Here is an 18377-nt window from a genome sequence, read left to right as displayed (position 1 = left end):
TGGATGCCTCTCAGAATGGGATTATGATTACGTAAGGCATTTCAGCTATAAGGAGAATGAAAGAAAATGGAGAGACAATAGCTTGCTTTATCACTTGCCATCAGAGCACATATCAGTATCCTTAAAGCAATGGTGCATAAAGACATTGCCCTTCTAAGATTCTTCTGCTTACACCATTTTATTCAACTGTAAACCCTAAAATCTGGACTACGAAACCATGACACTGAATGGTGTGTTTGTGTGTCAAGAAGCTCTTGATGGCTGCAGTAGTGAGAGACAACAATGACATTCTGATTAAGACGAGATGGGGCATTGAGGTACAGGGAGGCACAGACGCATCGTCACCCATTTCCAGCAGAAAACGGTCAAATGTCTCACACTCTGTCAGTTTATTCATAAACCTCCCACTACATAGAACACACACGCGCGGTGGAACAAGGTGTGACGGACTGAATGAGGCCATGGATGTGTATATTGATGGCTCTATCAGGAAACTACTTCTCATGAGGCATCATCTGCTCACTTATGTGTGTAATGCTGACAGCTAGAATAATAATGGCTGTCAGACATCGGTAAAGGAACTGTTGGACCTTTACAGCCCAGAATATATTGCACTTGTTTACCTTGCATGGTTACTTAAAAAATGGTGGGTCAGCAAAGCTTGAGGGCTACTCATCAAACCTAAACCTGCTCAGTGGAAGGTGATTCTGGCTGACGCTGACTGGACAGATGCTATAGATTCAACATGTTCACAGATTGCCTCAGATTTTGTGGAGAAAGCTGTCCTACCTGAAAGCTTTGCAATGCCAAAAAACATGGCATGGTTAACGGCCCATGGGCATGAGAAAATAAGAAACTGCTAATCAATATTAAATTAGTGTAAATATGTATATCCCAAAAAAACAATAAGACCATGTAAAGTGAGTGTTGATGAACGTTGGTTGCTTAAAAAAAACCACAAAAAAACAGGGGTGTTCTGACGGTGTGGAGTCAAAAACATTGTCATATGAATTCTTCAGTGTTTTGTAAGGTCTTGTTGACCTTTGACCATCAAAATCTAAATCAGCTCTGTCTCAAGTTCAAGTGGCATTCCCGAGATATCTGTCCAGATGTATATGTCCCAAAAACATGATGCGCACCCCAACCCCCCTCTGCTACAGCTGTCTCCAACGCAGAGGTATAAAAACTACCTGATTCTGCAGAGCCTGAAAGGGGACAAACAGACACATTTAGGCTCCCGATGTATTATGAGTTACTGTGCATTGTCAGCTTATCACAGGGATAGGTAGGAATAGGAAGATTTAAGAAGATCAATCATGGGGATAGTACACTCTTGCGTGAAAGGAATTATGAAAGTCTGTAATTGTTATTCATGAAAAATACAATCTGACAAAGTAGGAATTTCCGATCCACAAAAGGCTTGCCAAGACGGAGAGAGAAAGAACACGCGCTGCTTTATTGACGGCCCAGGGGAACATGATTCCCTTCAATGAATATCATTTGGCATATCCCCGTCTCGTGCATTCAATAATTTACAGTATTGATTTGAAACAAAGTCATACACTGTGAAGTGGATAGAGGGATACAGTGCCTTCATTTAATGGTTTAGTGATCTGTGGCTTCTGATTTGGTACACAACAACTACAATGAAACATACATCGGAATTTGGCCTGTAGGGAAAGGTGACACGTCTATCTGTCAATGTGAAATAGGGACTCAAAGAAGAAAGATGATATTCACCGCTGATACTTTGAATGTGACATCCTAATACCACCAAGCAGCATGATGAAATGCATTATGGGCCAAATAAACACAATATAAAAAGAAATCACTTAATCCACATTTTTGAAAAATCCTACAAGATATTAATGGTGTTGGTCCTCGTCTTTGACATTTCCAATCAATTAGATTGTATCCAGGTGATTTAATTTGATTTTGTGTTGCAGTGGAGCGATTTTGGGATGCACGGCATTAATCAAAGAATTATGCGGAGTGAAACACAGGGGAGGTCTGTTGTCACCGTTACAGCCAAATCAATCAGACTCTGTCAGGTCCCCTATGAACACACAAGCCATTTTTATTCCCCCGATATCTATGGATCTCTCTGTGCATGTCTTTGATACACAAGCTTTTACGCCGTCTTTTCTTAAACACCAATATATCAAATGATAATGTATTACATATAACTCATATACATTTAATTTAAACTACTGCGGAGGTAAAGTTAAAGCCTCTAATATCTATTTTTGAATACCTCATTCTTATTAAACAAGAAGTACAGAGGGCTCCTTGTCTCATATATTGTATGAGTTATTGAGTGAGTTGCTTCCTCTATCCCTCGGCAACTCAGAATAAAAGGCTTATAGCATTTTTGTCTTATTATTGTGAATATCAAACACATTACATCCTTTTCCACAAGCCCACCAGTGAATTAAACTCATCGCTCTTATCTTGATGGGTCTCATTTTTCTTTTTCCAGAGAGATTTATGCTTTTGCTCGCCAGGTGAAAGTCATACTCTACCTCCCACTTGGATTATGTGTAGGTGTGTGTGTGTGTGTGTGTGTGTTTCTGTGTGTGTGTGTGTTTCTGTATGCAGGATACAGGGGTCTGTTTAGCCAAAATATAAAAACAGTCTTTTCCTAGGTCCGACCTCCGTGTGTTCAAAGTCGCCTCGGTGTGTAGATAGTTAAATCTGACTGTGCTCATAATTCACGTCTGGATCTCTTCCAAGATGCTTATCTAACCGCAGAGCAATTAGCGCAGTGCTCCCAGATTGTTTTCACTGTACATCTTATCTGATCCCACTGCGAATATAACCTATTGAAATAAACGCAAAACAAAAAGGTCACAAATGGGCAATTTCTTTCAGATACTACACATGAGTATCTACTATGCACAGACATTCACCTGACTACCACGCAGTGTTATCATATGAAACAAATTAATAGAAGCTGAGGATTTTTCTTTATATGTTTCATGGTAAATCATGTGGAAAGCCTTTTCTTTCTTTTGGTCTACCAGCAGATAACCCACAGCATTCCCCTTGAGATCTGACTCCATTCACACCTCTGAATGACACACACTTCATCTGCACTAGGATGAGGAGGATAAATTATTAAATCCGAGCACCGTCTATCCTCTCTTCATGAAATGATGCAGTTTCTTCATGAGATACCCCAAATGACAGCCAGACACTATCAGTGTCACCAAACGGTCTTTGAAGAAGTATTGTATTGAGACTGATAACGTCATGACAAACAGTTAGCTAATAACCCAAAGTGATCCTTTTTTAATTTGACTAAATCGCATGGAGTCCCTCTTATCAACAGTGTCATATGTTCTGTGTGATGCCTCTCCAACAACAGGCTCCCAGCAGGGGATCCAAGGATTACAGGAGGATTTTTTATGACATCTCTGAAAAGCACACTACACAGCCAGCTGTCCCCAGTCTACTGGCAGAGGCTGCAGCCCATTCAGACCCCGGCCTCTGACTGAGGCACACACAAGCCGCCAAGCTGACTGCAGTAATTAGACGATTAAAATGGAGATCCAGGTACAAGTAGACGGCAATATGAAGCTCAACCACATTTATATCTTAAGCCCTGGGCAATGTCAAAATGGATTTGTACAGCAAGTCGTCTTTTCAGCTGGAGACACATTGTCCAATCAGGTCATTGTCCAGCAAGAGTAAAAGCAAACTTGTATTGCATAATACAACTTTGCTTTTCAACATAAAAGGAATACATTTATGGCAGACTATCTCCATAAACCTTTCTCCACATAACAGCTTTGGGGAAATTCATTTTTTCTTTTTTGTTCTTGTTCTGCACTAGCCAATAATCTTCAAATGCACCTAATTGTTAATATTGTAATATTAGGAACATCTACTGTAGCTACAATGAATGCAGTCTATTGTTTAGTTCAATTTGTTTTAGAGAGGTGTTAATTTGACTGATCAATTTGGAGGATGTAGTTTGTGGTGTTGTTGAACTGTATTAAATTATACAGAGCAAAATAATAAAGCATAATAATAAAATAATGGAAGCATCCGTCAGTATAGCACAATACATTTCAACAACAAAAACTTCAATGAAGGTAGGACTTGTTGCAGAGCTGTCATATTAAACTGCAATAGTTTTAGTGAACTGTACCCAATAAATTGGCAACTGAGTGTATGTTCAAATGCTCATTATCATTTGGTCCACGAGAACATAGAATAAAAAAATGCATTCGTGAAAAATGACCACAGATGCCATCGCAAAACCTCCCAGAACCCAAGGCCATAGTTTCAAATCGCTAGTTTTGTCGAAACCCATCAGATATTGACTTTACAATAATACAAAACAGATAAAACTAGCAAATGATTACGTTTGAGAGGCTGGAAGCAGAGCAGTTTGGGAAATTTTGCTTGATGAATGGTAAACTATTTATTGATATCATAATTGTTAAAAGGTTCTCTGTTCATCTCTAACTTATATACCATCTGAACTGGTTTTACATCCACAACAGAACCAAAGTAGTACAAACCACCAGTATGACATCATTAACTCACACAGGAGAGACTATTCCCCCTCCTTGAGGAGTTCCTGCCCATCTGCACATCAGTTAGCGGAGACATCACACTCCAGTATAACGAGGTGGAATCACTGGCGGTATCAACCTCCTGGAACGACAAAATGTAGCTCCTAAATTTCAGTAGGGGTGTATGATGAGTGATTAATCTCCCCGTCTTCAGGGCATTCTCATTGTTCACCAGAGACACATTGATTGTCTTTAGATGGTTCTCTGCTTGACTGCTTGACACACAGACTGAAAGACAATAATGTACGTATACTTGTATTAAGAGGAAGACCGAATGGAACAGTTTAAAATTGCAAAACTGAAACTGTGAAATACAAAATTATCTCATACAGTATGTTTGTGTATATTTATGTTCCCTTTTTACTTAAAAAATGCTATCATCACTCACTCACTCACTTTCAATGCGCTTGTTTGCTATCCGTGTAGGTCTCATTGATGAAGTGTGCATTAGACTGAATTGGAAACTGTTAATTAATAGAACAGTAACATTAAGTATTGATTTAGACAGAGATGCATGCTAAAAAGCTCAGAGGAAATGCATGCGTCTCTCTGATTGAACTGGGAAGAGAACAAATTAACACTTCTGTCAAAAAAGGGTTCAACCTTTCTAAAATGCACGGCGACAGCACAGAGCAAGAATACCAAACGGTGGTGATAGCTGAGGAACTAAAAGATGACGATTGAGGAAGATTGCTCCGATGAATCTTCTTCGGCTCTAATCGCTCCACGCTTCTGTTGACAGCTGAGTGAGGAGCTGAAAGTAGAACTAACGATGTCCATTTAACACATGACCTGCACCGACACGCCAGCTCCTCTGGCTTCAGAACAACGCATGGAAAATTTACATTCTAGATCACCTTAATCAATACGCTCATTAAACCTTAATGGATTGACCATCAACCTGCTGCTTCTCTGAGAATAGTCAGCTAAAGATCGCCTGTGTGCAAAGCACACGCACGGTAAAACCATTGAGTCAATTATGCAAGACACAAGTCTTAAGCGAAGCTCAGTGTACGTCTTTACAAAGAGCATTATGGCATACGTATTCAATTTGATTGCTAAAGGTCATCACATCCATTTACTCTTGTTACAAACATGTCAATCTTAACATGAATATCTAATGAGCCTGAGAAGAGGTCTGAGAAAGTAAACATCCTGTTATTGCCCCTAAAACTCTCTGAAGTGCAGTGGCAGACCGTCAGGGAAAGCTAAGCATTTACCTGAAAGCATATATATATATATATATATATATATATATATATATATATATATATATATATATATATATATATATATATATATATATATATATATATACACACACACACACACCAGGGAAGAAAAAATCCATTTATGGAATAACCTGGTCGTTGCTGAACTTAGACCTGACCAACTGCAGCAACCCCAGATCATAGCACTGCCCCTACAGGCTTGTACAGTAGACAGTAGTAGTTAAATCCAGGTGGCACATTTGTTTTGGCCAGGCAGTGTACTTTAGGACACATTTTAGTACACAAAGTGAACATAGACACGGTTTTATCCACAGATGCACTCGTCTTCTGTCTCGGCTACAGCGGTGTGGCTGAAGAGATAAACGAGGTGGAAGGAGGATTAAAATGTCCCAAACATCCAGGCTGTTTAATTGAAACCTCCCGTGGGACACGAGAGAGGACGAGAGGGCGGGAAGGCTTTCCAGGGAGCCACCGCTTGTGCTCCTCCTAGGTGAATCCATTCTCTCATCACCTCTCAATAGGAGATGATGAATAGTGTGACATCAGTAACCCGCAGGGGATTAGGCGTGTGCCACCGATCCCTAAAAAAATGGAGCACTCTTTGGCCTTTATGTCGGGGACAAAGATGGAGGCGGGGTGCTGCTGTGATGATCAATAATTAATCAAAACATTAAAAGCATTTATTTATTTTTTTTGACACGCCAATTGGAGCATCAGTCTTATAAAATAGGAAGGCAGAAATAGTTTATTTTGGGAATGAGACACACTTTCCTCCCCGGCCTGATTTAAACTGCTTACACACATCTTGCTGGCTGCTAAAAAGAAGTTTCATTATTAATGAAATGTAGGTCCAGTGTTTCTGGAGTTTGATGCATATTAAGAATAAAAGCCGCGCTATCTCTGGTGTATTGACTTTGATCCTTATTTTTCTTTCTTTTAAAAAAAAAATCTTTCTCTGACAAGTTCTCAAACTTTATAAAAAGGGAAATACAAAATTACTGGTGTGTTTTGATCATCTTAAGGTCAACTGTTTGTCCTGAACAATGAAACCATTACCTGTGACACGTTGATGAGGAGATGATACAGCCTGCAAATCTCACCTTTAGCAACATCTAGAAATATATGAGGTTAGTGTCTGACACAAGGAGTGGACAAAATAACAAAAACACCTTACAATATATTTAAAAAAGGGGACAATTAAGTTATTGCAAAGGCTTTGTGAAGAGGATTAGTTTTCGCTGACTTTGCCTCAGGGTTGTCTAATTCAACACAATGATAACTTTTCAGGACATAATTTTGACTGTTTTTTTGTTGAGGTGAACATTTTTTTTCTTTTTTTCGCTTGCACAACATGGGATTTTAGCCTTCATTTAGAAAGGGTAAGAAGAAATCGGTTTTAAATCCGATCACTAAAACCACTATGCGGTCGTCTGAGCTGCCCATCCCTCCTGTAAAAGAGCACTGAACCATGTGACATGTGAGTGATGGCTTTTTTCAAATCAATGAGATGTGAACAAGTGCTGTGATAATGTTGTTAGCGGCATCATTTTCTCTTGTTCTTGGTTGAGCTGGTGATTGATAGGAGGTGGTAGCCATTTCGTCCAAGGTCAAAAGCTGAGAGCGTCTGACATAAACTCGCTGTGCAGTATGTGTCCTTGAACGTTCACCACAACACAACAGCAACAATGACCGTCGAAGAGTTGGGATTGCTTAGACGTTAGTTTGAAAGGAACCCTTGAAGCTGGTAGATGATTAGCATGAGAGGATAGCTCTACCTTTCACCCAGTGTACAAGGATGTGAAAATCCAACAGATTATTCCTGAGAGATTCACTGACATCATTGCTTTTTGCGTTCATCTTTGACCGGTGAAAAGCCAGAAGATGAATAAAGAGCCTGGAAACAAAAGGCTTAAATGGCTTCCCAGATCCATTTTCATTAAATGCGGAGAAAATGGCACTTAGCTTTTATTCACAGTAGATGGGGTGTCCATTAGGCTGAGAGTCTCACAGCATCCATGATAAAAAAGACACTTAAGTTAACACCACGTCTCTTTCATGGCGAGCTAATATGGTTATAATTGTTACAGGTAGGTGTCAGAAGCACACAATTGCAAAGGTGCTGAAGTTTAATGGTTTCCATACAGATATTAAGGCTTTTGGTAATATCTTTATGAGAGATTTTTCCGATGGAGATCCGGAACCAATTTTTAAAACATAAGCTTTAAATGGATAAAGCTTTTAAAAACAACTTTAGAATCACACAGAAAAGCCATCAGTCCTCTACGTTACTTTCTACATGGCTCTAGGTGTTGTGATATGCTAAACTCCTGTCAGTCTTACTTCACACTAAACTCACCAGAGTATACTCTTGTTTGGATTTTTAATTAGCTAAACTGAGAATATTAATTGGATGAGAAAATGCCATTTCTTTTTGTTTAACAGATTAGAGATGCTTACTCGATTCTCAATTAGCTGGTGAAATTAAGCTGTATGCAATTGTTTGTGTGAAGCTCAGTTTGTTCCAAAGCTAATACCCAGTATGCAAATTGTGTTGAGTACAGCAGCACAGGGTAATTCAACAAGAGAGACAGAAAACAGATGAATTAGTCTGGTTTAGTTCCTTTGATCAACAGAGAAGTAAAGCATGGCGGTCATTTTCAAAGAGAAAGTTTGACAAAGCATTACTGTAGCATCAGGAATTTCCACAGGGAACTCTTTGGTTCTCTAGTGAGCTGTGACGGGTGGACCGATGGTACCACACTACGGCTAATCAAACAGGTTTTACTCAAAATTCCTTTATCAAATCATTATTTGTTTGCATTTAGAAGATGTTGCCGGCCCGAACCTCCAATAGAAAATAGTCTGTTTTAACATAATCCTCAAACCACAGTTTTTATCTGTCAATCCATCTGTTTTCTTAAAATACAATAGATAGATCTTACTGTCCCCAAATAGGACATTTGTTTCAACACATCGAGTGCATTAATATATATTTATACATAACATAGCTACAGAATACATCATTAGTTATTGTGATTTGCTACTTTCTTTAGTTTAAATTCAGCACCGTTATATCAAAGTATTATTTCTGTTATTGGCAAATGAAATACAGCACACTGTAAGAATCATTAAAAAAGATGCAGGCTGGAACATGACATCTTCACTTCTGCTCTTAACCATCTGGTGGCACTCTTCCAGCTCCTAAAGACCCAGGAGTGCGCTACATGTACAGTCCCATGAAAGGGACCGAAAGCTGCTGCACCCACTGAACAAAGGCTTTAGTGATGGACATCACATTCCCTTCAACCTTACAGTAACACAATCAGATGAAGCATCCGTGTTTCCCGTTTACGATGCCCATTATTCTCTGTTCCGCTAAACTGTAACCGCTATGACAAAATTCAAACGCAACCAAACAAAAAATGCATGATCCGTTACAACAATATCAGAATTAATGAGATGCATCAATAATGATTACATCAGTGGTACAAACTAACTGTCAGGGACATTTCCGCATGACAATTAATTAATTAATTGGTGAGGGGTTTTATTATTGATATAAATCTATATATGTCAATCAATAAAGATTCTGAATTTTACTCAACACATTTTTTGCAGGATGCTTAATAAAATGTTAATTTTTCCCATATGGTTTGCAAGTTCAAAAGTTTTATTGTTAAGACACATTCATAGTCCAAAAAACGTCCGCCACTATGAGTAAAACTGCATAGAATTACACAACATTCATAAAGGAAGAGAGATGTATCTATAACTAAAATTGTAAAAGATGAAAATACGATTATACCAAGTACTGAATAGTGGCCATATTTGGCCACTATTCAGAGTTGATGCAGTGCTCGTGGCAGCTGTCCTTTGTGTGACATGATGATTTAGCAGCAGTAAGTCGCTCTATGAGCTAATGTCTTCCAGAGAATCACAATGACCCTTGTTATGAGAGGACTTTAGCCGAGCCCCTCTTCTCCCTGAGTGGCAGCGACCCCCTTTCTCCACGCCCACTGTTTTGACTTTCAGCCGCCCCTCCTCTCTCCTCCTCAGCCCTAATGAGCCATCTCCTGGGGCAGGGCTTTACCCCCGCAAGGGGTAAAGAGGCCATTATGTTGCTCATCTAAAGACGACACATAACCATGACTTCCCTCTAATTGTGTGCCTGTGTTGGCTCATTTGTTTTCGTCGTTAAAAAATTCACCTCCATATTTTCCCCTCAACATTGATAGACCGGCTGCAAGCAATTTGGGGGAGCAGATTGTTTTTACTGGCTTGGGAGGCTTTGAGGCCCCTCTCTCTCTGATGTATGGAAACACCCACAGACACATAGGCAGACTTGCAAAGTACAATGAAAATATTAAACACAAACACTCTTCATTATGCATACACGCAGACAAACACACACAAGTACATACACAGCCACACATGCCGGTGAAACCCCTTGGGACTGTTTTGGTTTGATGTTTACTACTTTGAAATCCACCACAGACGCAGGCCGACTGCGACCTGTAGGAGAGGAGACCTTTAGCTGGCACATTAAATATTGATGTGGTAAAGTTATGCAGATTGTTTATTGACCAGCTTCAGAGAAGATTTGGGCAGGGGGGGAGGAAAGAAAAAGAAAAAAAACACTTCTGTCTGGCAAACTCAAACCCTAGTGTAATTAGTTTGATTTCTTAATACCATTTAAAAGCACTTCCTTGTCCTGACAGTGGGGCTGTAATTCCAGAGACCAATGAGCAATTGGGAAAATAATTTTATAATATGCTGCACGCATAAGTGCATCTCTGAAGTAATGCTTCAGTTTGCAAAGAATGGATCTGATGAATGCGTATACTATTAGTGTTTAATACCTCCATCAGCCACAATTACGAATGATTCAACGTAAACATGGCCCTCCCCCTAGTCACTTGACTTGGCTGTGACATTTGCCAGGTGCTGTTTGCCTTCACCATGCTTAGGCTATTATTAGTCTAATGCCCTCGAAGCATCCTGTTTATCGGACCTATTATGCGACCTATTCTAAAATGATATGCCAGAGAAAGTGAAAAAAAACATGACAAAAAAAAGTTCTCATCATACCATATTGGTCACAAGTTAAAGAACGCTAGAAATTCTGAATTCAGCTGCTGATCATCTACACTTACTTTACTTAATCGAGTGTACACGAGAAACCATACATGAAGGATGGAAAATATTAAATGTCAGATTTAAGAAGACATGTGCTGTTTTAGACAGTCAACGGTGATTTGTGTATTTATGGTTCATTATGTCCCCGTCTAGCCAGCATTGAAAGGGCTTTGACCGCATCATTAACGTCCTCAAGTGGCGTCAACTTGGGCAGAGCTATGCTTTCATCTTTTTTAATGAAGGGGTAATTAATAACTCATTTATAAATATTAACTTAACCAACATTTGTAAAGATGTGGGGAAACCCTGGGCAGAAGGACATTAAGGGTTTTTTCTCCAGCTTCTGGGGAGATGCTGAGATATATATATATATATATATATATATATATATATATATATATATATATATATATATATATATATATATATATATATGTATATATATTAAATCTATCAGATTTCTGTGAAAGATACATCCTATTGTCAAACCGCGGTCGAGATGTAAATTAACCTCACAGTGTTTAATCAAGGGAGAGCAGCTCTATTGTTCTTCAGCTAGACTACCTGCTTCAGAGAGAGGGGATGTGGGAGGCATTTGGCAGGGGGGAGAGGGTTTAGAAGCAGAAACACATAACATGATGACTCATACAGTGAGATGTAAACATCGGATTGTAAGCAGAGGAAGGACAAGATTCATTTCTGTCACAATTTTCCTCAAAAATACTCCCAGACACTAATTCCCTTATAGTCTCATTTTAATGTCACCTTTCACCATGTAATTTGCAGTCATTTTGAAATCTCACATCTACCATTAGCTATGCTTGATGATATTACAGATCAAATCCAATTTGCAATAAAGATTTACACTGTGTGATACCTTGATGAATAAAATCTAATCAAAGTCACTAAGACACACAGACACACAGGTGACTCCCCTAAATCAGAGACCGGGCTGACGCTGGTGCCTGATCTGGCCTCCATAGCCCGGCACCTTTACACAATGTTGTGGCATGGCATGTCCTGACCTTCTGTTCATCCAGCAAGCTCAGCATGAGTGCATTGCTGGGAATGTGTCCAAACAAGACAGCACCATGAGGTTAATCCCAATGAAACTATGGCGCACAGTGGAAGACTGACAAAGACATAGCCTGGGTACCAAATTCACTTCAATGTTCCCACTTTATCCCAGAGAGCTGCAACAAAAGATAAATCCAGAGTGATAAAGGGGAAGACAGCGATACAGTGTATTTGCCTTAGGTAAGACACCTGTTACTGAATTGACATGACAGAAAATAGAGATCAGAGAGGATGCTCAGGAGAATGGGCTTTTGCTTTGTGTGTGCATAGCTGAGCTCCTGTTGCTGACTCAGTTGTTCATAATCCCGCCCCCGTAACGTCCCCCTTTTCAAGCTATGCAGATGCATGCAAGCTTGTATGATCATGAACACACACACACACACACACACACACACACACACACACACACACACACACACACACACACACACACACACGGGTAAAGGTCCTTTTCACATCTCCTCTAGTGTAAATCAATAGCTTTTAAAAAAAAGCAGACAGAACACTCATTTTCCCTCCTGTTATTTTTCATTGATAGTGTTTTCATGGATGCAAGCTACTTTAAATAACAGAAAAACAAAAGTCTTGCTTGCCAACAACTTAAATCAATGCTGGCAGCCATGCGAGAGCGAGCAGACATTAAATAGCATCAGTGGCAGTTTACCTCCATGTTTAGGTAAGACAATCCCTTTGAAACATACTGATATCTGCCAAACTCAATACAAAGTGCACACACACAGAAAATTTAATTAGTGCCTGTTTACAAGCATTGTCAATGCATGAATGCATGTTGTGATAGGCATGTGTGCCCATACCTACAGGGGATACGTAAAAGAAACACTGGAGAAGAAAGTGAGGGAGAGAAAGCACACGCGTGTGTCAGTGTGAGTGTGTGTGTGTGAGTGCATGGAGGTGGAGGGGATTAGCCTGATTGGCATGCAGGTGGAGTACTGCCTTCTCTGAATGCAGCAATATTTTTGCAGCAACCTTCTGACAAGCAGGTGCCACTCGATCACGTGAGCCTCATTCAAATCGTTTCTCAAAGCACAGATGGTGCAGGACTGAATAACAATTCCACCGCTGTTATCCTGCCGAAAAACCACACAAGCAAAAACCATCATTCAATTCAATTTATTTTGTAGAGCCCAAAATCACAAATTACTAGTTTGCCTGAGAGGGCTTTACAATCTGTACAAATACAACATCCTCTGTGCTGGGACCTCACATCGTTTCAGGAAAAACTCACCCCAAAACAAATTTTAACAGGGAGAAAAGGGGAAGAAACCTTAAGGAGAGCAACAGAGGAGGATCCCTCTCCCCGCATCATGAACAGAATTTCATTAAATAAAGAAGATAGCTCACTTCTAGCTTAGTTCAACGGTAAACTGATTTAGCTGAAGTTGATGACACAAAACAGAAAACAAATTAGTGTCTTCTCAGCAATTCATGCTAACTTGACAGCTTACGCTGCAATCCACTAAACACCAGCAGCGGATCTCTTTGCTGCTATTGCATTGTGCCTTCAGGGGACGTTTTCCAGAGGTAGCTTCCATTCGCACCATGCACTCATACGCAATGTAGTGACACAGAATGTGTCAGAGTCCGGATTTTCTATCAAGAACCAGATAATTGTGCGGCCTCATGGAGAGCCAGCTCACAGAGTTTAAACTTGCCTTCAGCCATAGTCGCGTCACAGCACTGTCAAAACCAAAATGACAGAAAAACAGACAGAAGAGTGAAGACAGGCTGCCTGGAGGGAATAACCATCTTAACAGGTCCCCTGATGGAAAGTATTCCAGGGATTTTGGAACCAGTGCAGATTTTTTTTTATCATGAAGACACATCAGGAAAAATGTGGGATACAAAAATCCTCTTTGCTTTGACAATCAAGGTTGTCCTCTTTAAGGAGCAAATGTCTGTATTTGTTGGAGTAAAACGATGACACACAACAACCCATTTCACAGGGACTTATGTTCAAGTTTTCCACTTTGTATCTTAAATTGTCTCATATTTGAGAGGAAACCAATTTCAGTTACGATCGTATCAGTCTTTTTTCACCAAACTGTGAACCCTCCCCAGATTGCTCACTGACACCTCTCCAGCCCATCTGACAGCATCTAACACCTTTAGATGTCCTTTAGCCCAGTTTATCATTATCACTTTTCTTTGCTTTATTTCACTTGTTCCTGTTCTCATCTGTGCCCGGACCACAAAGTGACATCTGGCCCTTTTGGTTCCCGAGGTTAACAGAAAAACTAATGACTTAGAAAACTGACCGTACAATTTCTATCTGTAAAGAAGAGAGAAAGGGCGGCAGTAATTGAAATAAAAATGAACAAGACCCGCAAAATTGAGGACAAGGAGTTAAAAACAGCAGACCTTTTCAATGCGATTGAGCATTTTTATCAACAGCTCCATAAACAACTAGCTGTGACACAGTATTTACCAAATAACCAGGCGCAGGAGAATAGGCTGTAGGAGCTTTGGTCAAAATCAATGCATTGTGAGCCACCTGTCTGCTTCACGGTCAGTCTTCCTCCCAAACAACCAGGACATGACTCTATATTGTTTTGCCGACACTTTATATAGCTATACAATTGTTTTCATCATCTACTGTCGCTTTGTTTTTTGTTTAAGGTTGCATTACAGCTAACTTCCAGCCAAGTAACTGGCCATCTTAATCATACTAATGATGATTTTCTTTCTGAAATAATGTCTTAATACATTAATATTGAGGCATCTGGTCAAGAGTATCAAAATAATAAAACATGTTGACAATGCTTCTGCTAAACAATTTTAAATTAAATCTTTTTGATGGGAAAGGACTCTGTGTCTCTTCATGAAGGAACGGCTTTAGTTTATACTCCTGCCAGCATTTTAGATCCAGAGGACCTCGCAGTAACATGCTGACACCATTTTATCCCTTTAGTTGAAAATGAGAGGAGAGTGCCTTGCAGTTTTATGATCGTATCCCACTTGGCGAGATTTCTGTCGCTCCTGGTATGTCTCACGCCCAGGGCATGGAAAATAGAAACTATTCTCTTGCGCTTTCCCTCCCTCCCTCTCTTCGTCTATGTGCGTTATACACCCACACTAAAATATTTGTCTGCACACTAAAATATTTGTGCGTGGGTGTTTTGTAACCCCTGAGTGCTTGCCCTTTGCTTAAAAAAAAACAAATGCGTAAAGCTTCTGTAGTGCTGAACCTGTCATCTCCGAGCCTCTCAGCTACACTGTTTACCTCTTGCTGGTGTTCCTCCCTCCTGGACTGAATGGTTTGCTATGAGCAGAGTGAGTCAGCAGATCAGAGGAGAAGGCAGGCTTCAGGATGAGAGCTGGCTGTGTTTAGAGTCAGTGCCAACCCCTGGCTCCATGATGAGTGACCTGTAGAGAGGAGATGACAGTCAGACATGTAGCACCTACAGTACAGCAGTAGGCTGCAGACTGACTCAGACCCACATATTGAAGCCTTTCCCTCCTCATGTACTACCAGGACTCCACTGGTATTAAAAACAGAAATATTCCCAGATAAGTAACTCCAAATGTAACCACATTCTTACAGATCATAAGTGTAGTACAATAGGCTGAAGAAGCCTTGGTCTAAATAAATCAGTCAGCCAGCCGTCTGCTTCACTGGTCAGTAGACCTCCCACAACACACACACAACTCAATATTGTTTGGCCTACACTATTTATTGCTGTAGATAATTGGATATCATGGTGTAGTATCATGGGATACATAGTGTAGCTTTGATTTCTGTTAGTTAATTCAGCTGCATTTGGAAATCCAGTCTGTTGTCAGTGTTTCTTGGTGGCAAAAACTAAATACTATTAACCTTCCTTACAAAACCTCTTGAAAGTTATTACACATCTTATAATTGAATAAAGGCTTAATCCTGTGAAAGATGGACAAATGGAAACATATTGCACATAAAATAAAACTACCATATCTAGATGCAGGTTTTATTTGTTATCGGGGTTTGGTAGAGAAAAACATTTCGGATAACCAGCTGTTATAATCCTTTCTGTACTCTGAATGTGCTCAGCCTTTGTGTTTTACAATAAAGATGCACATCTAAATCTTCTATTCAGTAACACACACGCACCTCCATACAAATGGCAAATGCAAATTCAATCACAGCATTAAAGAAAAAAAGCCTCCAAAATCTTCAAATCAACCATATAGCCATAGGGTTACAGGGTGAAAGATGGGGGTAGTGCTAGACATAGCATAGAGACAAAGAGAGGAGCAACACCAAAAGACTTTCTGTGATTACATGTCATAACACACCATGCTGAAGACTGCGGGTGTCCTGCCAGAGTGTAAATCACTGCCTGGGCTCCCTTGGGCTCCCTCAGTAGGTGACAGCTCCAGACCTTGTCTCACCTACTCCACACACCTCCCCAAACACGCAGTGGCCAAAATATAAAAACTGCATAATAAATACGGCAGCAGGATGACAGTTACTGTAATATCATATCCTTGCAGGCAGTTAATCAAAACTTTCTGCATATAATCATCACACGAGAGGAGAAAGGTGAAGATAATAAAGTCTCCTCTGGGTTTCTTACTTACAAGAATAAGACAACAGGTATCACAGAGATTAACTCATTACAAGATCCAAGGGGGGACAATGTGTTGATTGGAGAAAAAACATTGATTTCAGATTAAGATTTAATGAATTAACTGATCGTTTCAAACGCAATGAAGCAATTTTCAGTAGCATAGATTTTCTCTAAAAATAATCACATAAATACTCATTTACGCAAGTATCATTACTTACCTGATCATGCCCGGTAAATAACGCCTTTGTTGCTCTTTACTGCAGAGTCCAACTGTTTTACTAGGAATATACACTGTTGGTAGACCCATAGGTTTTATTCATGGATGCTTAAGGTACATCTAGAAGAAATCAAAAAGCAAACATCATTTCTGCCCTAGTGTGTCAAATGAACGATATCAAAGGCCATGGTATGATTCTCGAATTTTCCACAGGAAGACAGATGTACAGGATGCCATGAAACCCATGAGACACCAGCTCCGACTCCCTACTTTGCCACAACACAATTATCATTTACTGCTGCTAGTGACAGTTCTGCTTTGTAACAGAAATGTATGTGCCTGTTTATCCTCCATCTGTGATGGCATCTGTTTCATATTGTGCTCTCTCTCTCTCTCGGTTTGCCAGTGTTTGGCATCAACACATTTCAAATGTTATTTTTATCCCAAAACACAATGAGAGTTAGAGAGGTGGCCAATTCCAGTGTGTACGATTTGCTTGCGTTTATCTGACAATTTCAGAAGACAAATTCTAATTATATGTATTAAAACCAGCCAGTAAGAATGGATGTCAAATAGATGGCAGTCTTACTAATCGTTTGTGTCTCTTAAAAGAAAAAAGGAGCTCATCATCTGTCAGTGTCGGGTGGAAGTGCATGTCAAAATCTCTTGTGCAAAAAGCCAGGGTCAGTGTGAACCTGATGCCTCCCATGTTCCATCTTCTACAAGGTCGGGATCCTGTCAAGTTCAACGACCCCGGTCAAGAGTCAAGATTACGGTCAGAGGACACAGTGTGTTTTGGATGGATGTCCATCTGTGAGCGGACCACGAGGGTCACAGACACTCTAATTTAAGAGCAACAGTGTGCTTCACTATGTGCAGCGTTCATTCTACTACTTGCAGTAGGGTACGTCATGCAGACATAAATTTCAATCCAAGACATAAAACTGTCCAATCAACACCACACAACTACTGAGGAGAGGTGTTTTTCCCCTCTCTTTTGCTTTTAAATGTCACCATAGTTATATTTTAAATTCACAATTTGCACAAAATCTTATGGTTTACATATGTTTCTTGTGCAAAGGTGGCACCAAAAGCACTGTCTACCCAAACATAAAGAACAGAATTATCATTTTCTCTGATGTGCTGGCAGCCTTTTAAATACATATAAGAAATCAAAAGGGGTGCTAACCATGCTAAAAGAAAAAGAAGTGAGATTCACCACACCATTTCACACACACTGGACCGAGAGCAGCAGGAGCATGTCAGAGGTATGTGCTGTTCAAGAAACCTATGCATTTACACAGGCTTAACCCTCACTCAGTACAGAGGGGGATGGTGTACTGTGCCAACCATGAAATTAACTATTTCTGAGACATATCAGCTTAAAGAAACCCGTGCAGCTCCAAACACTTGTAAGGCTACAAATTCCAGTTGCGTTAAACCACAATCTCAGCGAACATGGCCACAGTAAAGTAAATACTATTATCAAACATATTTTGTTACTTTTTATTCTACCTGCTAACAATCAATCGTCATAGTGAACAATAATGGTGAACCAACCAACCAG

At 39.9% G+C, this 18377-nt stretch overlaps 1 protein-coding gene across 1 annotated transcript in view; it reads right to left on the bottom strand.

The window, feature by feature from the left end:
- The window catches only part of cunh14orf180 (chromosome unknown C14orf180 homolog), a 99034-nt gene extending 82085 nt beyond the window's left edge, over positions 1–16949 (bottom strand). The window contains exons 1-3 of the mRNA XM_068581013.1: positions 16812–16949; positions 16319–16427; positions 15270–15412 (exon numbers count right to left, since the gene is read on the bottom strand). The gene's annotated coding sequence lies outside the window, so the exon portion shown is untranslated. The remainder of the gene's footprint in view (positions 1–15269; positions 15413–16318; positions 16428–16811) is intronic.
- Between the last annotated feature and the right edge of the window lie 1428 nt (positions 16950–18377).

The sequence above is a fragment of the Clinocottus analis genome, unplaced genomic scaffold (genome assembly GCF_023055335.1).
Source record: "Clinocottus analis isolate CAN_PGR_092001 unplaced genomic scaffold, fCliAna1.0.p SCAF_17, whole genome shotgun sequence".
NCBI classification, from domain to species: Eukaryota; Metazoa; Chordata; class Actinopteri; order Perciformes; family Cottidae; genus Clinocottus; species Clinocottus analis.
The sequence above is the reverse complement of the archived record's forward strand: the minus strand, read 5'-3'. Positions and strand labels throughout refer to the sequence as shown.